General features: G+C 47.1%; 1 protein-coding gene across 3 annotated transcripts in view; it reads right to left on the bottom strand.

Annotated features, from left to right (window-relative positions):
- The window catches only part of MAPK4 (mitogen-activated protein kinase 4), a 174,135-nt gene extending 168,776 nt beyond the window's left edge, over positions 1-5,359 (bottom strand). For 2 of the 3 annotated variants that reach the window (XM_050944722.1, XM_050944723.1), the window contains exon 1: positions 5,304-5,359. The gene's annotated coding sequence lies outside the window, so the exon portion shown is untranslated. The remainder of the gene's footprint in view (positions 1-5,303) is intronic. The other variant, XM_050944721.1, reaches the window with a different exon arrangement.
- Between the last annotated feature and the right edge of the window lie 20,009 nt (positions 5,360-25,368).

The following is a 25,368-nucleotide window of genomic DNA, read 5'->3' as shown; positions in this document are numbered from 1 at the left end:
AAAGCTAGAACACAATCCAGTGACTGGAAGTTGAAGCTAGACAAATGCAGATTGAAAATAAGATGCAAATTTTTAATGGTGAGAGTAATTAACCATTGGAACAGTTTACCAAGAGTTGTGGTGGATTCTCCATCACTGGCAATGGTTTAATCAAAATTGGATGTTTTTCTAAAAGATCTGCACTAGGAAATATTTTGGGGAACTTCTATGGCCTGTATTATATAGGAGATCAGACATGCTCACAATGGGCCCCTTCTGCTTAGGACTCTATATTACTGCAGTGAATCATATCTGCAGGTGTTTAAGTGCAGAGGGACATAGGCTCGTAATGAAAACTTTCCAAAACCTGAAACCAGACAAAATGTACCTGGGTTTATTACAAACAGAACAGGCAGGCCACGTTCACCAGGCTCTCTCTAACTTGTCAACAATCCTCATAAGAACAGACATACTGGGTCAGACCAAAGCCCGGTATCCTGTCTTCCAACAGTGGCCAATGCCAGGTGCCCCAGAGGGAATGAACAGAACAGATAATCATCAAGTGATCCATTCCCAGTCACCCATTCCCAGCTTCTGGCAAACAGAGGCTAGGGACATCATCCCTGCCCATCCTGGCTAATAGCCATTGATGGACCTATCCTCCATGAATTCAGCTAGCTCTTTTCTGAACCCTGTTATGGTCTTGGCCTTCACAACATCCTCTGGAAACATCCTGCTCTGCTTCCCCCAAACTCTCTTGCTCCCACTCTCTCTGATCTATTGATTAGGTATCGATTACGCTGGCCATTTAAAATATTTAAAATTCCCAATTAACACTCCAAAATGTGGTAGGTTTTTGTCCCAAGATTGGGCCCAGTATTATCAAAATTACTGTTCAGGTGGAGCCCCAATGTACACACAGGGCTGGCGCTACCATTTAGGCAGCCTAGGCAATCGCCTAGGGCGCCAGAATAAATGGTGGGCGCCGTTTTGCCGGGGGGGGGGCAGGCGGCTCCGGTGGAGCTGCCGCAGCGGTGCCTGGGGAGGGTCCGGTGGAGCTGCCGCAGCGGTGCCTGGGGAGGGTCCGGTGCTCGCGCGGCTCCGGTGGAGCTGCCGCAGCGGTGCCTGGGGAGGGTCCGGTGCTCGCGCGGCTCCGGTGGAGCTGCCGCAGCGGTGCCTGCGGAGGGTCCGGTGCTCGCGCGGCTCCGGTGGAGCTGCCGCAGGCATGACTGCGGCAGCTCCACCGGAGCTGGGGAGCACCGGATCCTCCGCAGGCACCGCTGCGGCAGCTCCACCGGAGCCGCGGGACCAGCGCACAGGGCGGCGAAATTGCCATCCGCCTAGGGCGCTCAAACCCCTAGCGCCGGTCCTGTGTACACAGTAGTGACCATAACACTCACACTCAGGAAAAAACATTTGAAGTTGCAGAATTTGTATTATTACTATGATTAGTCCTATAAATAAACAATCCAAACAAGTAAGGCGAAGTAATACAATCCCGTAGTTATATCCAGCACTATTACATGTGTATGCTCACTCTATCCTTGGGGAGGACTAGGAGGGTTGAGACAGATCCTTTATAGACCATCATGAAAATTCATGAGTGGCTCGTCCCTTCTTCACCATATTTTAACTTCCTCACCCTCATAATATTTGGCTGCTCTTATCCTTTAGATTAGTATATTAATTAGTTTAAACTCATTAGCATATACATGAAAGTTAGTTACCATAGCTACCTGCGGTTAGGCATCTGCTGATATTTACCCACAAAATAGAATCATATTATAGAATATCAGAGTTGGAAGGGACCTCAGGTTGTCATCTAGTCCAACCCCCTGCTCAAAGCAGGACCAATTCCCAACTAAATCATCCCAGCCAGGGCTTAGTCAAGCCTGACCTTAAAAACCTCTAAGGCAGGGTTTCTCAAACAGTGGTCATCGCTTGTGTAGGGAAAGCCCCTGACGGGCCAGGCCGGTGTGTTTACCTGCCCTGTCCGCAGGTCCGGCCAATCGCGGCTCCCACTTCCCGCAGATTGCTGTTCTGGGCCAATGGGAGCCTGGCCTCCACTTCCAGCAGCTCTCATTGGCCCAGAGCAGCGAGCCGCGGCCAGCGCGAGCCGTGATCGGCCAGACCTGCGGACAGGGCAGGTAAACATATCGGCCCGGCCCACCAGTCCATATGCAAGCGACGACCCCTGTTTGAGAAACCCTGCTCTGAGGAAGGAGATTTCACCACCTCCCTAGGTAACCCATTCCAGTGCTTCACCACCCTCCTAGTGAAAGTTTTTCCTAATATCCAACCTAAACCTCCCACACTGCAACTTCAGACCATTACTCCTTGTTCTGTCATCTGTTACCACTGCGAACAGTCTAGAACCATCTTCTTTAGAACCCCCGTTCAGGTAGTTGAAAGCAGCTATCAAATCCCCCCTCATTCTTCTCTTCTGCAGACAATCCCAGTTCCCTCAGCCTTTCCTCATGATTACAGGGCTGGAGCATATGACTTATTTTTGTTGCCCTCTGCTGGACTCTTTCCAATTTTTCCACCTCCTCATTGTAGTGAGGGGCCCAAAACTGGACACAGATGAGGCCTCACCAATGCCAAATATAGGGGAATGATCACATCTCTCGATCTGCTGGCAGTGCCCCCACTTATACAGCCCAAAATGCCGTTAGCCTTCTTGGCAACAAAGGCACACTGTTGACTCATATCCAGCTTCTCGTCCACTGTAACCCCTAGGTCCTTTTCTGCAGAACTGCTGCCTAGCCATTTGGTCCCTAGTCTGTAGCAGTGCCCTAAAACTGGTACAAACTACCTTCTTGCGGTTACCTGTCAGTAGTTTTATGCTCAGTTTCAGCATTCTCTAATATGGCAAAACAAGCAAAACGAAGTCTTATGTCATTTGTGATTTAAGGTCACTGCTAGTTTACTTACTTATGCTAATACTCTTATGCTAAACACTTACACTAGTTCTTATATGCCTGGACCTATAGGTATCTTGCGTTTCTGCATTCTTATTCTTTTCCCTTATAACCAACATGTGGGTTATATCCAGCCTGCTGCACCCCCTCCCTCCCCATGGTGGGCCACGATGCCTATCAGGGCATGCCTGCTGACTCTGCTTGCTGGCTCCAGCTGCTTCCTCCACTCTGCTGCCCAGATCCTACTGCCTGCACCAGCCCAGTATCTGCGGCTCAGGTGGGGCAGGGTGTGAAGTGGGAGGGGTAGGGCAGTAACAGGCTCTGGGAGGGCGTGGTCTCACTCTCCAATCCCTCCCCTCCAGGGCCTTCCCTCCACACCAGGCCAGTAACAGGCACTGCAAAGGGGTGAGCTTGCTCTCCAACCCCTTCCCCCTGGGACCTCCACTTGCATGTTGGCTGCTGACATTGCATCCCCACAGGCAGGTGCACTATCTCTACCATCTCCTGCTCCTCGGAAAGCAGGACCAACCCTGCCAACAACTTGCTGCGTAGCCTCGAACAAGCTTCTTCATCTCCCCAAAGCCACAGCTTCCCTGCCTCATAAATGAAGTTTGTCATACTGACCTGTCACAGGGTCTTGTTATCTAACGGATATTCATACATTGCTTTGAAAGCGTGAAGTGCTGCTAATAATTAATAAGCAGCCAGGATCTTTCATGAAGGGCAGCAGTAAAAATCAGCTGCATGTTGTAAGTCACTGATGAGGATTTATGTAAGAGGATCTGATGATTAGTTTTACACATCCAGAGACACGGCAAAGAGAAGGAGGTGTAAAAGACTAAGCCTAGTATTATCAAACAACACTACAGTTAGGTCACTTATCTGACTATCAGGACCTGTAACTCCCCGTAAAAAACAAATCACACAATTTATTTCGAGATCTAATTTTAAGCACCCAAATTGGTCAAAATTATGCCATAGGTATAATCATGTTTTGCTCCACAGCCCAGAACCACCACTGGACTTTATTAGTGATAGATAAATCATAGTAGGGCATCTAGTCCATCCCATCGGTACAAGGTTGTTCCCAGGAGTACAAAAAATACTTGACACCCAACAGTTTTCAGGTGCAGAAGACTGACAGTTTGATTCCTTCACTGGGGCAATTAAGAGCTGTATTAGTAACCGTGTACAGTATGAGCTGGTGGATCACTCACACCACATCATAGTTCAGCATCTGTTTCTCTAAAATGTGCCTTTCCCACACAGCCAGAGAAGTATTAAACCGTCTGCAAATGAAGTGTCTGAGGTGATGCTACACTCACAAAGTCACAGTTCATTCATGCAAATACCATTTAGACATTTGCCGGTGAAGCAAACAGGAATATTCATGCTCTTTGGTGTATGCGAGGAAACACATAAAGTCTGATTCTCTACACACTTACAGCAGTGAAAGTCAGGAGTAACTGAGGTACGGAAGCGAGGAATCGAGCTCATAAAGTGATGACAGCCCACAGAAGTATTGGAAGCAGAGTATAAGAAATGTTATAATAGAGGGAAGTGGTGCCAATGGACTCATCATCCTCATCCCTCACCAAGTCTTTTAAAAACCATCCTCAAGGCAATGCCTCTCACAAGATAACATACTTAAAGACACCAGTTGGCACCTCCCTTAGCCACCACAGGACATTGTACAGGTGCCCCATTTACCTGTCTGCCTTCCGTTAGCAGCAGCATTTGTAACTAGAGCAGGGACAGGAGAAACATATTTAGGATTTCCATGGAACAAACAGAGCTGGTGAAAATGGTGGTGCCCTTCTCCCCTAACATGCCAGGCCATGCCCCCATCACACACTTCCCCCCATCCATTCCCTTCCAGCTTCCCCTGCACTGCACCCCACAGGCTAAGGAGTGGGAAGCGAGTCCTTTCTCCCCGGGGAATGGGAGACTATCGTCCAGCTCTCCATGGAGACCACTGTCCGCACAGCCAGACCTAGTACAGGAGAGCACATCTGCAGCGCAGCACAGGGGATAAACCCAGCAGCCCCATAACCCACCGTTGCACTGGGGCAGGGAAGGGACTACAGCGCTGTATGGTAGAGACCCCGGGGAAACTCGGGTCACCAACCCTGCTTAGCGCTCTCCCCATCTCCACTGCTGTCCTGGCGGGACCCAGCCCCGCTTCCCACCTCGCAGTGAACCCGACGAGGGCAAGAACCAAAGGGCTCCAGGAGCAGGCGAGCGAGACTCAGGTGCAGGGGAACAGCGCGAGCTCCCGCGGCTGGAGGGGCTGCCTGGGTTCGCCTCGTTCATCCCCGCGGGGGGCGGCAGCCCCTCAGCCCGAGCCCGCCCGCGCCTTCCGCTACCTGGCTGGGGAAGAGCATCCCTGGCCCAGGCACTTACCCACGGGGCGAGAAGCCCCGCCCGGCTGCCCGCAGCGAGCCCAGCAGGGAGCGCGCCTCCTCGCACCGGGCTCGCCTCGCTCCTGCCACTTTGTCCGCAGCGCGAGCCCCAGCAGCCCGGCACATCTGCCTCGGGAGACCGCCTCCCGGGGCCCCGCCCACCGCCTGACGTCAGGGCAGGCCTGTCCGTCACGGGGCGGCCACCTGCGCGAGCGCTGCCCCCCCTGCGAGCTGCAGGGCGCTCTGCAAGCGCAGCCTCCGCCTCGGTGCGCGGCTCTGTCTTCCCCGGGCAGCCACCGGAGCCCCCCACCGCCCCGGATCGGAGGGGCCGGGTTCCGCTCTCGTTTACACCCGCTCCTTGGACTTGCCTCTCACCACCAGCCCCCCGCCCCGGGGAAGTAACGCAGTCAGCGGTTGCAGGGAAGAAGAAACGCCCCAAAACTCGCAGCCCCAGGAACAAACAGCTCAGCCGGTTTGGGTGTTGATTCCACCGGTGTGAATGGCCAAAGGGACCCGGTGGCAGGAGCTGGTTTTGCTCTCTACCAAATCTTCCAGTCAAGGGCCTTGAGAGGCTTGGCCATGAGTGGACACTAGGAGGTAGCCTTAGGCCCGTGTTGGAGGTGTAAGGTGTCTGATGCTATTAGTATATAGATCCGACTAGGCAGCTGGAGAGATTTTATGTTAGATTAGGGGGAAATGAAGCAGAGAGAGAGTAGGTGATTTACCAGAGTCTCACAGGAAGTCTCTGGCATAGTTAGGAAGGTCGCAGTTGTCCTGAGTCCCAGTCCTGTCCTTTAATCACAAGATCCTCCTCCCCTTTTGGGGTGAGACTGGGGAAGTCGGGAATTCCCACATCCCAGTCCCTGAACTCGCTCCTTCTGTTCCCTGGCCCTAGCTGATCAGTAGCTGTCTCAGCCCCTGGTAGTGTACTTTCCCCTTCTCCTTTTATTGAGTCTGACCCTGGCCAGCCCTTCATGATGAACAGGCACATGGGAGTGGTGGAACAATGGCCATGTATAAAGATGTTTCTCTGCTTTGCTCAGAGGCTACAATATAGCAATGAACACAAGCATGGATCAGCTTCGAGGGGAGGGGCAGAGTGAGAAGGGCCAGTGCTGGTTCAGATCATAGGAAAGGTCGTGGCAAGAAAACTCATGTTCTCATAGCGCCATGCATCTCCGTCACCTGTTGATCTGGAGTCTAACCTGGTTATGTAACAGAGACAGCCATTGCTGCACTGGTCCAGGATCCTCTCCTGGTGATTGATAAAGACCCAGGCTTAATTTATTAGATCTATCAGCCACCTTTGAGTCCAGGGATCACAAGGTGATGCTGACTCCCTGGCAGATGATGCAGGAGGTGGGGTAAGACAAAGCAGTTGCCCTCTGATAGCTTTGTTTTCTCTCGGAGAAGCAACCCAAGCAAGCTCCCTGGTGTAGGCACAGCAGGATCCAGTTCCAATATTCCTTCTGTTCAATACATCCCCAATATCACTACATCTCCTAACTTTATTACTAGTCTCAGAATGGTTGGTGCTTCCCTTAAAGCCCCAGCTTCTGGAATCATATGATTATGAGAAAATAACTTTTGTTTTACAGTAAGTTTCTAGGCCTTGTGGTTAGCAGTTGAACACCTCTGCTATGCTGATGATACCCATCCTTATATCCCCACATTTCCAGTCCAGGAACTGTAGTTGATGATGTCTCAGCAGGGTATGAGATAATACCTAGCCTTATATAGTACTTTTTCCATCAGTAAATCTCAAAGCATTTCACAATATTTTATGTATTTATCTTCATACCACCCCTATGAGGAACAGAAGTGCTTTTACCCCCTTTCAGAGCAGGGAGCTGAAGCACAGAGAGGTTAAATGACTTGCCCAAGGTCATACAAGAAGGCTACAGTGGAGCAGGGACTTGAATCCGCACCTCCTATTTCCTAGACTAGTGCCCTATTGAACCATCCTTAGCACATGGAGGTGGTTAAATTATGGTGGTTAAAGCTCAAGAGTGAGGTGGTGACGATACTCAAGGTCAGAGGAAACGACCATTGGACATGGCAAAGTCTATATCAGCCCCTTTGACTGAGGGCATGTGCCCTTACTTGCACAGATTGATGAGCTAATTAGACACATGGAGGTGGTTAAATTATGGTGGTTAAAGCTCAAGAGTGAGGTGGTGACGATACTCAAGGTCAGAGGAAATGACCATTGGACATGGCAAAGTCTATATCAGCCCCTTTGACTGAGGGCATGTGCCCTTACTTGCACAGATTGATGAGCTATTTAGAAATCCAGCCTCTTTTAGATGATCAGGTAGCAGTGCTAAGACCAGCTTTTCTCTATCCCTTCTGCATGTGGTCAGGGGACTGGGATCTTCTCTCTCTCACAAACACACTATTGCCAACCCCAAATGTTGAAACACCATGAACTAGGCCCCGGAAAATCATGAGATTTAAAAATCAATAAATACATTTGAGGATCTTTATTCACCCCGGAGTTTTGTCCCTTTAGGGTGCTCGTGGGTCATGTTCAAGCTTTTCTCTGAAGGTGACATTTGTTTGGTTAAATGAAAGCTGACTTTCTGATGCAACCTCTTGATTCCAGCATCTGGGCCTTTAAAAAAAATAAATATTGCAAGGCTCATATAAAAATCTCAGAACTGCAGCACAATTTCAGCCATGGAGTATAAACTGGCTGCAGTTTATTAGCTTGTAGTTACTACGGCTCAAATCCTGCAAACACTTCACATGAAACTCTCCATTCACCTCAATGGGAAGTCCATGCACAGAGGACTCAGGGGATCAGTCTCAGGCAGGGGAGATATTTCCTGAGATCCTCTTAATGTGGTTCAGTTTGTTTTATTTTTAGTTTTTATGAAGTATGGATTATTGTCATGTAATTTTTAATCTGCAGATAAATAGGACATTTAATTAATTAAACATTGGGTCGCAAGCTAAAAATACTGAGTGAGGACTAACATTTTAAGAGTAGCATGTGGTTGGTACATGTGTGGAATAGAGAAGTGTAAGGAAGAATCCATTTCCCCCTCCACCTACCAAGCACTTAAACCCCCATCCTGCAGTTAGGTCCCTGTAGTCAAAACCTTCCTATGACTCCACACAAGCTGAGGAATTTGCCCATGGGGATCTGCTTGGGGACTTGTCGTCCCCGAGTGGTTAACAATATGTTACATTTACGTAGAAGACAAGTCTCTGGAACCCAGCAGGAGTTCACAGTTGAAATAATGGCTTAGAATTTCAAACGTGAGTGCCACAAGTTATCATCTCTGAAAATAAGGACACTTCCACTTAGGTGCCTCACTTCCAGCAATCTAGTTTGGATTATTTTCCAAGTGTCCTTAATGTGGAAGGGAAGTCTTTTCTCCCTGCCGCTCATGTAATGTTTGTGGGGGTCTGTAAACCAGCTGATGAGTCACCCCCAACCCTGGCTGCATTTCAGTAGAGAGAAAAGACAGGAGATCTTACACATTGTGACTTGTAACTGTTATGTTCACAGCAGACACACAGAGAAGTTCAAAAGAGTTCTTTGGTTTCCTCCGACACTGTTATTTCTTATGTAAGCCCTGTGGCCCAAAGCCTTAGAGAGTAAAGAGTTCTCTAGTCTCATCTGTTGGTGAAATAGGAGAGGAACAGCCCAGAGTTGCTTAAGAAGTGCAGATGAGCAGGGGCTCCAGTGGGGAGGAAGCTCTCTGCTGTTGTCTGTTGGAGAGCAAGGGGAATGGACTGAATGAGCCAGGCTTCATTTGCATTTTCAGTTAGGAGACAGTTTGGGGACATTTCGGTTACAAAACAGTTAATTTGAGTTTGGGGGCAATAAAGTGCTTTTGACCCTTGTTGGAAAATACACGGACAAGACACTGACATCAAATGTGCCTAGAACTTGGCAGAGACTGTGATCAGGCACAGTTGGGCAAGGGAGCCTGGACAGAGCAGAGCAAAGAGTAAAAAGCATTTTGTTGTCCAGTTAGACTGGCTATCTGGCGATGAGGCCCCTGAAGGATATTCCTGATTCATCTATAAAGCACTGAGATTGCCACAGAAGAGTAGATGAGCAGAGCTAAGGGTGGTTTGGGAAAATGAATAGCACAGGTGGCAGATTTGAGACAATGGACAGTGCAGAGTGGTGGTGACAGTTTTGAGGTGACAGCACAGAGCAGCGATAGCTGGAGCAGAGCTGGGACAGCTTGAGCAGATGCCACAAAGAAAGCCATAGGGACTGTGGTGTGGGCCTGCCTACCGAACAGTTAAAGCTAAACCCACCTCAGGTGGGTCAGAGCATGGAGTCCCCCAAGCAGCACTGAGTTGGTGGGGAGGAGCTAGCTAGAATGCACCAGCAGACAGTTGCCAGAAGGCCTGAGATTGGGATGATGTTTAAGGAACCCAGGGGGCAAGAGTCTTACCTCACAGAATTTGTTGCTTTATTAATATCTGGTTTTCTTAGGGGGAGGGATAGCTTAGTGATTTGAGCTTTGGCCTACTAAACCCAGTATTGTGAGTTCAATCCTTAAGGGGCCACTTAGGAATCTGGGGCAAAATCAGTACTTAGACCTGCTAGTGAAGGCATGGGCCTGGACTCAATGACCTTTCAGGGTCCCTTCTAGTTCTATGAGATAGGTATATCTCCATATATTTATTTACATTTATTCTGTTGTCTTTCCCCCACCCAGTTTCCCCCCCTTAGTCAAGTTCTCTCTGTTTTAAGCACTGGCTCCATGCTTGCAAGTGGGGATGTTTTGCCCATCAGGGGCACCCAGGCTATTAGTACAGTTTCCCAGGTTTCTGGGTGGGGGCTTGAGCTGATGTTAATGTAGACTTTAAGGAAACCCCTAGAAAATTGAACCCCTTTCTGCTGCTGCTAACACCTGGTAGAAGGGTACATTTGTAATGGAGAACGATAACGCTTACAAACCCAAAACAGAGAAAAACAAAGCAGACTGCTCCCTGAAACAGAGAGGCAAAACTCACCCACCTTACTTTAGGCAGGTTGGCTGCAGACTGGCTGCTGCGAGGCCCAGTTCACATACAGAGCCCCCAGCCTGCAAATAGGCACAGGAAAAACCTCAGAGCATTTTAAGTGGCAGCTTACAAGTTCAATATCATTTGCAATACAGCATAGTTACAATGGCTGGTAAAATACTCAGGAATCCTTCTGAATAAAGAAGGTATATATTCTATATACTATAATTACTCATAAATACAATATGGGCCAAACGCTACCTGACATAGTCAGTGGAAAATGCGTGTGCATAGCACACCTGTACCACATCACTGAAGTCATATGGGTAACTGAAGACAGAATATGGTCCAATACATATAATTTGTAGTAGGTGTAGCAGTGGCACTGACATTATGCAATTGGGATGAAATTTGTTCCTGCACCAAGGACCAGCTCTGTACACTTAAGTCCCACTGAAACTTGTATTGACCCTTGGCACAAGGGTGAAGTTTCATTCTCTGAATAAAATACTGTAGGCACAACTGTTAGAGTCAACAGAACAAATTTAGGACCCAAATAAAAGCCAATAAACCTTGGCCCTGGCAGAGAAGTGGGAACAAAACTAAAGGACACACACAAGAAACAGTCTCTCATTCTGTAATTGTTCCACTTCTATAGCCTCAAGCCTGGTCTACACTACGCGTTTAAACCGATTTTAACAGCGTTAAACCGATTTAACGCTGTATCCGTCCACACTACGAGGCCTTTTATATCGATATAAAGGGCTCTTTAAATCAGTTTCTGTACTCCTCCCCAACGAGAGGAGTAGCGCTAAAATCGGTGTTACCATATAGGATTAGGGTTAGTGTGGCCGCAAATCCACGGTATTGGCCTCCAGGCGGTATCCCACAGTGCACCACTGTGACCGCTCTGGACAGCAATCTGAACTCGGATGCAGTGGCCAGGTAAACAGGAAAAGCCCTGCAAACTTTTGAATTTCATTTCCTGTTTGCCCAGCGTGGAGCTCTGATCAGCACGGGTGGCGATGCAGTCCCAAATCCAAAAAGAGCTCCAGCATGGACCGTACAGGAGATACTGGATCTGATCACTGTATGGGGAGACGAATCTGTTCTATCAGAGCTCCGTTACAGAAGACGAAATGCCAAAGCGTTTGAAAAAAATCTCCAGGCTACACAGTGCTGCGTGACAAGCGTAACGGAAAGCCAAAGAATCAAATGGACACTCATGGAGGGAAGGAGGGGGTACTGAGGACTCCAGCTATCCCACAGTCCACAGCAGTCTCCGAAAAATATTTACATTCTTGGCTAAGCTCCCAATGCCTGTTGGTTCAAACACATTGTCCGGCATGGTTCAGGGTATAGCTCGACAATTTACTCCCTCTGCCCCCACCTGAAAGAAAAGGGAAAGAAATCATTTCTTGACTTCTTTCAGTGTCACCCTATGTCTACTGAATGCTGCTGGTAGACGCGATGCTGCGGCAGTGAAGAGCAGTATCTGCTCCTCTCCCTTCCCTGGCGGCAGATGGTGCAGTAGGACTGCTAGCCGTCCATGTCATGAGCCCGTGAGTGCTCCTGGCTGGCCTCAGGTGAGGCTGGCCGGGCGCACCTGGGTAAAAATAGGAATGATTCCCGGTCATTCCCAGTAGATGGTACAGAACGGCTGATAACCGTCCTCATCATAGCAACTGGGGGCTGAGCTCCATCAGCCCCCTCCCTTTCCTGTGTAAAGAAAAGATTCTGTACTGCCTGGACTATCATAGCAGCGGGATGCTGGGCTCCTCTCCCCTGCACTGCTTAATGTTCTGCCTGGACTGTCATAGCACCGGGAGGCTGCCTCCCCCTCATTTTATCTCACTAACAAGTCACTGTTTCTTATTCCTGCATTCTTTATAACTTCATGACACAAATGCGGGGAACACTGCCACGGTAGCCCAGGAAGGTTGAGGGAGGAGGGAAGCAATGGGTGGGGTTGTTGCAGGGGCACCCCCCGTGAATGGCATGCAGCTCATCATTTCTGCGGGATCTGACATGGAGCGGCTGTGCTCTCTGGTTCTCTGCTACACTGGTTCTCTAGTACACTTGCCCCATATTCTAGGCAGGACTGACTCTATTTTTAGAAACCATAAAGGAGGGATTGACTCAGGGAGTCATTCCCAGTTTTGCCTTTGCGCCCCCAGCCGACCTCAGCCAGGGGCACCCATGATAGCAGCAGACAGTACAGAACGACAGATAACCGTCATCTTACTGCCAATTTACAATGGCAGCAGACGGTACAGAACGACTGATAACCGTCTCTGCTATTATGCAAAAGCAAACGAATGCTGCTGTGTAACTCTGCAGTAACTCCTCTGTTAGCGGCATCCAGTACACATACGGTGACAGTAAAAAAAAAGCTGAACGGGCTCCATGGTTGCCGTGCTATGGCGTCTGCCAGGGCAATCCAGGGAAAAAGGGCTCGAAATGATTGTCTGCCGTTGTTTTCCCGGAGGAAGGAATGAGTGACAACATTTACCCAGAACCACCTATGACAATGATTTTTGCTCCATCAGGCACTGGGCTCTCAACCAGAATTCCAAGGGGCGGGGGAGACTGTGGGAACTATGGGATAGCTACAGAATAGCTACCCACAGTGCAACGCTCCGGAAATCGACGCTAGCCTCGGACCATGGACGCACACCGCCGAATTAATGTGCTTAGTGTGGCCGCGTGCACTCGACTTTATACAATCTGTTTTACAAAACCGGTTTATGTAAAATTGGAATAATCCCGTAGTGTAGATGTACCCTCAGTTTCAGTGCTTATTTCTTTAAAAGGGTTCATTTCTGGGGGTTGAGACAAGGCTATGGCAAGCCCTTTTGTCTTTGACTTACCTATTCTCTGCTGCTTTCAGCTCCCTGGAAAAATGACGAGTAGATGACAAGACACGTTTGTGGCAGGATGGGGAAAAATGGCTTGTTAGAGCCTCCATTATTGGCATATACTTCAGGAAATGATGTTAATGTAGGTGCTTTGATCAAGTAGCCTGGCTCCTTTCTCCCCAGTCACTACAAATCCTATGTAAACAATCAAGCACCTTTCAAGAGCTTCAATTTTCTCTGGTTTAAAAGAGGCACAATTCCTCCAACATTAGTATGCAGCACAGATCAGCCATTATCAATTCAGGCTAGATAGTATTTAATTAAGTCGCTTATGGTGCCATCACCTCTCCTCTCCCCATCTTGTTATTGAAATATGCTCCAATGCTATTCTGCTTCCAGCCTGTGACACTCTGTAGGCTGCAGATCCCCAGTGAGGTCCTCTTCTCTGCAATATTTGCTGTAGGTCCCACTGGGGTTCTCAGCTTGCTACATGAAGAATATAGAAGCAGAATGTGTATGTGTAATGATACCACTAATTGCTGCAGGTGCCAAAGTCTGGATATGCAGCAGTCTCAGCTGTCAGTTTGAGATTCATCTGCAGACTGTACTGTAAATACTGTATATTCATTAATTACACCTGCTTGTTTAATGATTAGTGAACTAATTACAGTTGTTATGAGTTACTGCCATTTAACCATGCTGTTCAAAAAGAAGCCTCTTTATTTTGATAACATCAGGACTCAAGCCTGCAAACACTGTCATGTGTAGCACTTGCTACTGTGAGAACCCATGGGACTGCTCTCTAAGCCTTCTGTGTGGCAATAAATATCTGCAGAATACTGCCCTTACGCAGCACCTCCTGAGTGGTAACTGGTAATAATAGCTTGCTTCCTGTGAGCATCTCCTTCAGCTCCAGGCGAGCTGAGAGCAATCAGCATTGCACAGGAATAGATTCACTGCTTCATTTCCCTATAGCGGTTTGTAAAAAGCAGCTATTGACCGAATCAAGATAACCAACTCACCTATCAATTGATTGCTCAGGTGGGCCCTAAACTGCGATCCTGGAAGTTAATGAAGGCATGTCCACACTTGCAAAGTTACAGCGCCGGCAGTTACAGCGCTGCTCAGAGAGCACAGAAGGAAAACCGCTGTTGTGTGTTCACACTGACAGCTGCTTGTGCAATAGCGTGTTCACACTTGCGGTGCTATTCGGAGCAGTGCACTCTGGGCAGCTATCCCACAGAGCACCTCTTTCTCTTTTGCCGCTAAGACTTGTGGAAAGGCGGAAGGGATCATGGGGCATCCCTGGGTCCGGTCCCAATGCGTCATGATGTATTGCTTTGCATTCCAGCAATTCCTGTGCTTCCGTCCCCATTTGGCACCATCTTTCAACAGTTTGTATACTGCGCGCCCTGCCTTGCCTCTTTCTGGCTGCAGGAATGGATCCCGAGCTGTTGACCAGAATGCTGCTCGCACTGACCAACACGTCACGAGTGGCAATGGAGTTATTCCTTAAACTACAAAGGCAAGAGGAGTGCAACGTTGATCTTGCCAAGCATAGTAGCTATGACATGAGAATGCTTGTTGCATTCATGAAGGTGCTGACCACAGTGGATCGCCGCCTTTGGGCTCGGGAAACAAGCACTGAGTGGTGGGATCACATCATCATGCATGTCTGGGATGATGAGCGGTGGCTGCAGAACTTTCGCATGAGGAAAGCCACATTCATGGGACTGTGTGATGAGCTCGCCCCAGCCCTGCAGCACAAGCACATAAGAAAGAGAGCTGTCCTGTCACTGGAGAAGCACGTGGCGATGGCACTGTGGAAGATGGTTACTCCAGACTGCTACCAATCGGTCACTAACCAGTTCGGAGTGAGAAAGTTGACCACTGGAGTCGTGTTGATGGAAGTGTGCAGGGCCATTAATCGCATCCTGCTCCGACTCTGGGCAACGTGCGTGAGATTGTGGATGGCTTTGCACAAATGGGCTTCCCTAACTGCGGAGGGGTGATAGATGGCACACACATTCCAATTCTGGCACTAGACCACCTAGCCACCGAGTACATTAATCGCAAGGGGTATTTCTCAATGGTTCTCCAGGCGCTTGTGGATCATGGTGGGCATTTTACAGACATTAACACAGGCTGGTCCAGAAAGGTGCATGACACACACATCTCTTGGAACACTGGCCTGTGCAAGAAGCTGCAAGTAGGGACTTTCTTCCCAGACCATTAAATCACCGTAGGGGAAGTCGAAATCTCCATTGTGATCCTGGGAGACCTTGCCTACCCCTTAATGCTGTGGCTCATGAAGCCATACATGGGGCAACTTGACAGCAGCATGGAGCAGTTCAACAACAGGCTGAGCAAGTGCAGAATGACTGTGGAGTGTGCATTTGGCCGTTTAAAAGCCCGCTGGCGATGCCTGTATGGGAAGCTGGACATGGCTGATGACAATATTCCTATGCTCATAGCCGCATGCTGTACGCTTGATAATATTTGTGAAGGGAAGGGTGAAAGCTTCACTCAGGGCTGGACTGCAGATGCTCAGCGCCTGGAGGCTGAGTTTGAAAAGCCGGAGACTAGGGCTATTAGAGTGGCACAGTGCAGGGCCGTAAGGATCAGGGATGCTTTGAGGCAGCAGTTTGAAGCTGAAAGCCACTAATATTTGTTGCTATGCTCGGGAATGCAGTGCTTGTAATGCTAGGAGGTGATTGGTGCACATAATGCAAGAAGGGGCCTTAACTTAATTGTATGTTGCTTTGCAGTGCTCTTTTTGCTTTCACTTAATAGAATAAAGACTGCTTTCAAACAAACACAATTCTTTTATTGAAAGACAACAACCAGAGGAGAGAGTCAAATGAAAAAATTCATCATCAGGGAGGAGGATGGGGGAATGAAAGGTCTCAAGAGGAAGAGGGGTCCCAGGACGGCTACAGATTTGTGTATGTCCAGGGATCATGCCCAACTTTCTCCTTTGGAGTACAATGCAGCACCTGCTGTACTTCAGGAGGGCCAAACTGCAGATTGATGTGTGTTGAGTGCAGTGGGTATTGGGAGTCCACACTGCTGGACTGTGAGGAGGGAGGAATGGAATGCTGCGGGTGAGAGTGGAACCAGGAGGTTGATAGCAGTGGGTTGGCGGGGCGGGGGGAGGCACATGGCAAAGAGTTTTGCAACAGTGGCTGCAGGGGAGGGCGGGCGCAGAGCTGCTTGGTTTGAAGAGCTAGTATCGCCTGGAGTATATCTGCCTGGCACTCCATAACTGTTAAGAGTCGCTCCATGGCTTCTTTCTGATGTGCCACATTCTCTTTTCATTCCCTCTTCTCGCTGTCCCGCCACTCCTTCAGTTCCTGTTTCTAGGCAGCAGAGTGCATCATAACCTCATGCATAAAGTCCTCCTTAGTTCTTGGCCGCTTCCTAATTCTTCGCAACCGTTCTGCTGCCGATAACAAAGAGGGAGGCTGTACTCCCAAGGTCATCTCTGTGAAGTTTAAATGCAACATTTTACAGAAGAAGTATAGTTTGCAACACAGACAACACTGTTTCACTACTTTAAAACTCAGCCAGTACTCACACACCTATCACTAACTGGCTGACCCCAGGCAAGCACACATAAGCCACAAGACCCCCCAAAATGGTGAGTAGCTGCAGGGGCAGGTAAATCACTGTTCCTGGACCTTGCTGTACACTGGGCATGTGGCTCTTGGGCACCTGGGGAGAGCCAGCACTGTACGGTGGGTCTGATAATCATTCCTGTTCCCACACTTTCCGTAGGAGGTGATCATTATGGAAGATATCTTGCTGCTGAGGGTGAGCAGGGAATCAAGGGAGGGTCTTCTCCATGCCTGCAGCTTCCGTCCTGGCCCCTATGTGGCTAGCATGTGTGCAGCAATGGTGTCCGCCCTCCCTCCCTCCTGCTGTGATGGCACAGTGGCGTGGGAAAGTTACCGTTAATGGGGCAAGAAACAAAACAGCCCTGCTGAGGAACCTGCAGCAGCGGATTGCCCAGTATCTCCATGAGAGTTTCCTTGAGATCTCAGGGAGATTCCGGTGAAGTGAGGGACTGTATCAACAGCCTGTTCTGCCGCTCAAACTAGGCATGAGTTGGGAGACAAGCCTGCTTTCTGCAAACCTCCTGCCCCCAACAACTCGCTTCAGCAGTTACCAAAATCAGATCCACTTACCAGGGACCTCCTTTCCTTTTTGTGGAGAGTCCAAGATCCGACTGCTGTGACTGGCTAGGCTCCTCCAGGGTAGAAAAGAGCTCCTGACTGCATGCATCTCTGGCCTCTGAGTCATCCTCTGCCTCTGGGTCCCTCTCTCTCTCTTCATCCAAGATTGCCTCCTCCTGGCTAGGTCCACTCTCGACTGGCACGTGTATCCATAGAGGCCTTCGCAGTGGAGGTGGGGCTCACAACCAAGTATCGCGTCCAGCTCTTTGTAAAACTATCAGCTCATGGGTGCAGCACCAGAATGGCGGTTTGCCTCCTGCGGCTTGTGGTAGGCGATCCGCAGCTCCTTCACTTTGACCCTGCACTGCAGTGTGTCCCGGTCATGGCTCTTTTCTATCATGCATCTAGAAATCTGTCCATAGGTGCCATAATTTCGACGGCTGGAGTGCAGCTGTGACTGCACTGCCTTGCCTCCTCTCCCCACATACCAATGAGGTCCAGCAGCTCGGCATTGCTCCAAGCAGGGGATTGCCTGGTGCATGGAGCAGGGATGGCCAACTGGAAAGATGCGCTGAGACCACTGCATGCATCACCGAGCAAACAGAAAGGGGACTTTCAAATTTGCAGAGGAATGTACGAGGTGGAGCTGACGGTTGGTCACCTGAGGACAGGGCAGTAGAGTTCAAACCAATGGCCAGAGAGGTGTGAACAGGCATTGTGGGACACCTCACGGAGACCAATTGCAGCGCTGTAATCAGCACGGAGTATACACTGGCACTGCAGTGCTGTAGCCCCGGCGCAGAAAGCTCTATGCCTCTCGCTGAGGTGGTTTTCTAGAGCGGTGTACCTGCACAGTTTCTGCGCACTAAGTGGCCTGGTACTGTGTAAACTTCCATAGTAACAGCGCTCAAAGCTGCTTTACTGCACACAAACTTGCCAGTGTAAATGGGGCCCAAGTTAGTGCAAATCAGCCACCCAACTGCCTTTCCCACCCTCCATTGCCAAAGTGGCTTGTTTGTTTCTTTGCGACTTTGCCTCTCTCCATCTTTATTCAGAGAGATGCCCTCGAAGATCTTTCAGATTTCAAAAAAAACAAGCTCCAATTCTTAACAAACCAATAAAAATAATTCAGACTCATTTTTCATCAAATAGCTTGTTTTAAGAGTTAAAAAAATTCTGAATCTAAATCAACTTTATTCTATGGAGAAAATTCATTGTACTTATTTTTTTAATCAAAAGGTTTTATAGATGGAACTGATACAAAAACAGGGACAAGCGTAAACATTTCTTGATTTGTGAAAGATATGCTAAAAGCCCAAAGTCCTCTAACCACCCAGAAACAAAGCAGCTACAACAGCAAAGCAGACTTCCTCAAGCCAGCCTGCTAACATGTTTCAACCTTGGTCAAGATAGAAATACAACCTATAGGGCCAAACGGGTAAATTTATTTTCAGTGCCTGTTCAATCCTTGACATTTCAGCGAAGAGTGCAACTGGTGATAATTGTAGTGGACTGAGACCACCAAGCCATTCCACATAGGTAAGACACCAAGCCCCACGGTTACAACTTTCAGTCTTGACCAGAGAGGGGCAGACTCACTCTTGAAACATAGGACACCTATTTCCCGGTCTCATCTCGAACCTTCATTTGTGTTTTAATATCCACCTTGAAAAATATATTCCTGATGGGAAGATTATGCAGAACTAGCAATATGGGGTCACATTTATCCTTCATGTAACTCCACTGATGTCAACAGAATTATACTAAGGATTAACTTTTGTCCAGGGTAAGCAAAAGCTCTCCACACCAGCTACAGATAAGGCAGGGATATCTTCACCATGAGCCTAGTGTCCTCATGTTCAGTGAAACAGTAATCAAGGGACAACATCCAGATTGGAAAACAGTTTTGTTCAAATATTTTGTATTAATTCCATTTTTTATTCCACTCTGCTCCTTTGGACAGAGTCTTACATACACCTGCAATTTTCTCTGTTTGTTAACCTTGTCACCAATAGACTAGGTAATCTGCTGTAGGCTCAGCAGCCTGAGAGGTTCCTGGGCCCAAAATATTTTTACTTTCTATGGCCACAGCACTACTTAAGCCAATATTATTTATTATTTGTATTACTATAGCACCTAGGAGTTCCAGTCATGCACCGGGACCCCATTGTGCTAGGGGCTGTACAAACACAGAACAAAAAGACAGTCCCTGCCCCAATGAGCTTGCAATCTAAGGGCTTGTCTACTCTACCTGCCGGATTGGCAGGAAGCGATTGATCCAGTGGGGAGTCCATTTATCTTGTCTACTATAGACGCTATAAACCGACCGCTGATCACTTCAGCGTCAACTCCGGTACTCCACCTCAACGAGAAACACAAGGGGAATTGACAAGAGAGCGTCTCCCGTCCACACACTGCAGTGAACACTTTGCAGCAAGCAGTTGTAAGTACGTCGGCTTCAGCTACGTTATTCACGTAGCAGAAGTTGCGTAACTTAGATTAACAGCCCCTCGTAATGTAGACCAGCCCTAACTATAAGAAACAACAGATAGATACAGATAGATGGGGCATTACAAGGAAACAATGAGACAATATTGTCCGAATAGACAGAACAGACAGGGGGAAGGGCTATAACATACCAGCAGAGTGAACAATAAGATGGCAGCAAATGGCATGTTAGTTTGTGGGGTTACTTAGGAAGGGATCAGTTAAATGGAAAGAAAGGGGAGGGGAAGGAGGTGAGAGGGATGGGGAGGAGGATGAGGCAAGTCCTCAGTAGGGGAGGGATAACTCAATGGTTTGATCATTGGCCTGCTAAACCCAGGATTGTGAGCTCAATTCTTGAGGGGACCACTTAGGGATCTTGGGCAGAAATCAGTACTTTGTCCTGCTAGTGAAGGCAGAGGGCTGGACTCAATGACCTTTTGGAGTCCCTTCCAGTTCTAGGAGATAGGTATATCTCCAATTATAATAATATAATAAGTGTGGAATGAACCTGAGGTGAAGAGACTCAGGAGGGAGAGGGACGGTTGGAGTAAGCAGCCCATCAGCACAGGGCAGGGAAAGTCAGAACATTCTACAGATTTGACTGGGATTCCCAGAGGACCCTGCTCGTACCCACTGTGATTCGGTGTGTACAAAATATTGTCTTAGCTTTTTTAATTCATCATTTTTAATGCTCCCATTACACGATATTACCTCTGGTTATTTTTACACCTGCCTGCAAAGCGATTATGTGTGGGGGCTTAAGCACCATTTTAATAACTTCCTGCTCTTAGATGAACAAACTGGGGACAATATTTTTAATCTCAGCCCAATGAAACACAAGAGTAGTCCCTCCTGCATTACTGTACCTCAAAAAATAGTTTTAATTCCTTCATTTCCTCTGTGTAATTCACCATGGGTTTCAATTTATTGGACCATTTCCTTTTTTTTCCCTCACTGCTTTCCATGCAGAAAACTAGACCGACTCTGTTTAACCTCTAAAAAAGCCATACAATTGGTGGAGAGGGATCAATAACTATTGAACAATGATGCTTCTTTCACTCAGACTGTTGGAAAAAGTAGCTCCCTTTAATTATTCTTTCACATTGTAAATATACTCCATTGTGCACTTTTCCATTAAGACTCCTCAATGAATCATAGAATCCTATAAATCAGAGATGGAAAAGGCCTCTGCTACATAGTCTGTAACAAATCTAAAACCCCTGTATTTCTTGCAATAATTTGATTTAGCTTCCCCTTCAGCCGTCTGCATGATTTTTTAGGCCCCATTCAGTAAAGCACTTAAACATGGGGTTTTAACATGTACTGAAGTGCTTTGGGGACTCAGGACCTTCGTGAGAAAGAGAATCTCTGAGAATATCCAAGACTATCACCAAAATGTGAGAGGTTAATCCCGCCCTTCTGGTCAACTTTAGCTTTGTGTTAGACTTTGAGATGGAAGTAGTGGCAGTTCCCTCCAGTTTAATCACAGACTCCTGAAACATTGATTTGCCACAGACATAGATTACAGACTCTGGAAATGAAGTAAATATGTATTCATAAAAAAGCAGCACAATACATTTTGCTCAGAAAAAAATTACAGAAATCAGCATAAAAATATTATGATCAATCTGCAACTTTTGGCCTTGGAGTTTTGGTGGGGTTGGTCAAGAACAATACATGCCAGATATGAATTTGAATCTTCTCCTGTCCAAGGAAAAGGACTCATAGGCATGTTTTTATAGGAGTGACTAGGGGGGCTTCAGTTTTCTGCACATAAGAAGAGGCCCAATTTTCAGGAAGTGAAACCCTCTGAAAACACTAACCACCCTAAAAACTTAAAGAGTCTCAATGTAAGCACAAACTCACTAGTTACTTGTGTAAGCCTCACCTGATAAAACTTAGGCCTTGATCTTGGGGTGAACTCAGCATGGACAGAACCCTGCCTGAGCAGGAGATAGAGAAGATGACTAATTGGTTACGTAGAATGGCCAGCAGATAAGTGGAGAAGAGACTTTAATGGTAAAAGTACATGTACAGGGCCAGAAGGGGTTCAAGCAACAAAGGAATATGTGCAGAGGGAGAGAAGAGAACCATGGGACAGAAAAAGGGAGAGGGAAACAAGAAGTTGAGAGGGAGAGAGATTAAAGGAGATGAGCAAAAGGATGCAGTGCAATTAACTTTTTAGAGAAAGGATACAATATTTGTCCCATTGCAGACAGCTAACAATACCTACTTACCTTCCCAGCATGGCTTTTCCATAGACATAACCACTACAGCTGCCACAGGGATATTATGTGATCAAAATGGGTGTGGGAACGATTTGGTCCATGTGATCAAAAGTGGAAGGGTAAGTGGCCCATACAACCATTCATTAAGCTGTAGCCCATGGAAGTCTGAGAACCCTTGATCTAGGATTCCATTCTCCTGCCAGTGAAGGTTGGGTCCCTAACGTATGTTTCAGAGTGTGTCAGAAAGTCTGGGTTTGGCTGTTCCAAACTATGGAGCTTCCCTTTGGAGACTATTCTAGTGCCCAACGGATGGAACCATCAGGACAATTGCCCTGATAATACCTGCAGTTTTCCTTGTTAGTTTCATCTGTCACTCCTAGATATACCCCTTTCACTACCCTTCACAATTTCTCCCCCTTCTTGACATTTAATGGAAGTTATATTCAAATGGACTAGCTGTCCCAGGAGAAGATGCTGCCTTCCGTGGATGCGTGTTTGAGACCAGGATTAGGCTGCTGGTCAGTCTCAGGATTTTGAGAATTAAGCTTTGCCACCACGGTCTTACTCCTGTTCCGTAGACATAAGTGACAATACTTCCTTTGCCTTCAATGTGGAGCAGTGCCAGCCCCACAGGGTAACTAGACTCAGGCCATAGGCTAGCTTCTTGATATTTTAGTAGTTCTCGATCAGCTTTGCAAGGGTGATGTTTGCACACATGAACCGCTCACAAAATCTGAGTAAAGGGGCATGGTGTACTCAATCATATAGAACTGGAGAATGTGTACTCTAATAAACCAGTAGGCTCATACCCTGCTGACATCCTACTATACAGAGAGTTGCACAGAGATCACTGTACTGTACTGGCCTTAACTATTCTACTTAAAACAAGCCTCACATTCGCTTTTACTTTGCCAAATAACTGGTTATCTAAATCAAGGCTTGGAAAGAAAGAAATAGCATTCAATATTTAAAGATCACCTTGAGGTCCTAATCTTTATTAAAGGAAAAGAAATACTTGTTTTAAACCGATAAAACTGATTGCGCTTAATCCAGGACTATTCCCCAAGTCCATGCTTCCTATTCGAACTAAATTTGCCACTGTTAAGGTTCATTTATATTTCTAGACACAGCATAGCACACATTGGTTTGGCGTGGGGAACAAAAACATGCTGTTTAATAAAGCATATACTTTTTTATTATTGAAAAGTGCACTACCTAGGAGACTCATTTATTAAAGACTTTCACCTAAGGGAAGTGAAATGTGAGACAAAGCAATATTAGATGCAATATTTTCTGCAAAGAATGAAAGTTCAGCAAGACAACTGTAGAAAAACTTGCAATGTTTAGCATCTGTTACTGGGGTGACCTAGACTAAGAGATGGATTTTGAATGGGATTCAGCTAAGCACGGGAACTTGCCAGGTTCTGTGCGATGGTATGTAGCACAGAATAGACAGTATCCATTTAATTCTTGTTTGATTAATTAAGATTTATTGTAGATAATATAGGCAAACTCCAGTCAAATGTAAGAGGGTGTAACTCCCAGGCCATTCTCTGGATCAAATTCAGCAGTGACATAAATAATGTTATAACTCACCACTCAAGGCCTCAATCTAATTGCATTCACACTGGTATTAAACCTCTGATGTCACTGGAGTTGCTTTCAGTTTGCACTGGCGTTACCAAGAAAAGACTCACACAGGTAGGAGGATTCCCAGCCCAGCCTATGTTTTTGTGTTTTAGATTGCAAGCTAATCTGGCCAGAGATTGGTATTTCATGTCTTTTACAGAGCTGAGCACGTTCTTGGCCCTAAGTAATCAACAGCAACTCTGCATCTACTAAAGAGTAGACTTTCAAAGGATGTGATCTTATCAGGTAATATGGAGATATACCTATCTCATAGAGCTGGAAGGGGTCTTGAAAAGTTATTGAGTTGAGTCCCCTGCCTTCACAACAGGACCAAGTACTATCCCTGACAGATTTTTGTCCCAGATCCCTAAATGGCCTCCTCAAGGATTGACCTTACAACTTTGGGTTTAACAGGCCACTGCTCAAACCACTGGGCTATCTCTCCCTGCTGTCTACTCATCTCCTGCCCTGTTAGTTTACAAAGTAAATAGTTACTTTTCAAAGGTTTTGAGCATAAATGGAAGAAACTGCTCTGATTCTACATCAGCATCATCAGCATCATCATGTGCAAATTGTGTCTTTGTTCAGTTTAGGCACATGCTTGTCATGATTGCTTCACCCAGACAACACAATTGTTTAAACAACCACACAATCACATTGCTCTAACCCTTGTTCTTCCCAACCTAGCCCCTTCCTACTACATTCATAGTATCATGTCTAAAATTCACAATGTAAACTGCTTGGAGCAGGGACTGTGTCTATTTCTTTTGTAGTTTGGGGTGCTGGGGGGAAAAGAGCAAGCATAGCTGTGTTACAGAGTTGAGTGAATTCAGTTCCCCTGTGATTCACTCTCAGAATCTTTCCAGCTTTACTCACATGCTGGTATTAGTGTAATTAGATCTGTACAAAGTTGCCAGAGTGCATTTAGCACATTTATCCATCCCAATTGTAGTATAACTTCTGTCTATAGCACTACAATTCTGTAAGAGAGGACATCGGAAGAAGAATAGGTGAGCAAGACCAAATATAACTATATGGAAATAATTTCCTGTTCTTACCTATAGATCCAAAGCATACCATGTCTCTTCTGAATTTAAATGATGCAAGGTGAAAAGTGTTAAGATATAAAATCTATTACCACCATCTATGCTATATCCCTCAGTGCTCTTTAAAGAATGGAACATTAAATGGATAAAGAAGGGTCTGAGATATCTAGGCGCTATAGTAAATCCAGGACTAAATAATGTGATAGTGGACAACTAGGTGCAATTGTTTCAAAGAATAATTGAGGCTCTAAATAGAGGTGGCACCTGGAAATCAAGCTCACAGGGATGACTAAATGCAATGAAATTGGTGTCAGCAGCCAATTTATTTTTCTATATGCTACCATTGCAAATTAAGCAGCACATACTCAGTCCCTACACAAAGCCTGAGCATGTGAGCTTTGCACAGAAGGCCTAATAATCCTTCTTCCCCAGCCCACATGGAGGGGGCTTGGAACAACCGTGTAGCCACTCCACCATGGCTATTGGTCAGTGACCCCCTATGCATGGAGCAAGTGGACACACACCACAGGCTGAGATGCTGTTCTGTGCTTCCCAGAGGTGCAGCTTCATGTACCATTGCAATGTAGAGGGAGCAGCAAAGGTGGCAAGATAGAAGAGTTTGGAGGAAGCACCAGGAAGTCTGTGTGCACATGGTTACAATGTCAG

The sequence above is a fragment of the Gopherus flavomarginatus genome, chromosome 3, assembly GCF_025201925.1.
Source record: "Gopherus flavomarginatus isolate rGopFla2 chromosome 3, rGopFla2.mat.asm, whole genome shotgun sequence".
NCBI lineage: Eukaryota > Metazoa > Chordata > Testudines > Testudinidae > Gopherus > Gopherus flavomarginatus.
This window is presented reverse-complemented; position numbering and strand designations above follow the sequence as displayed.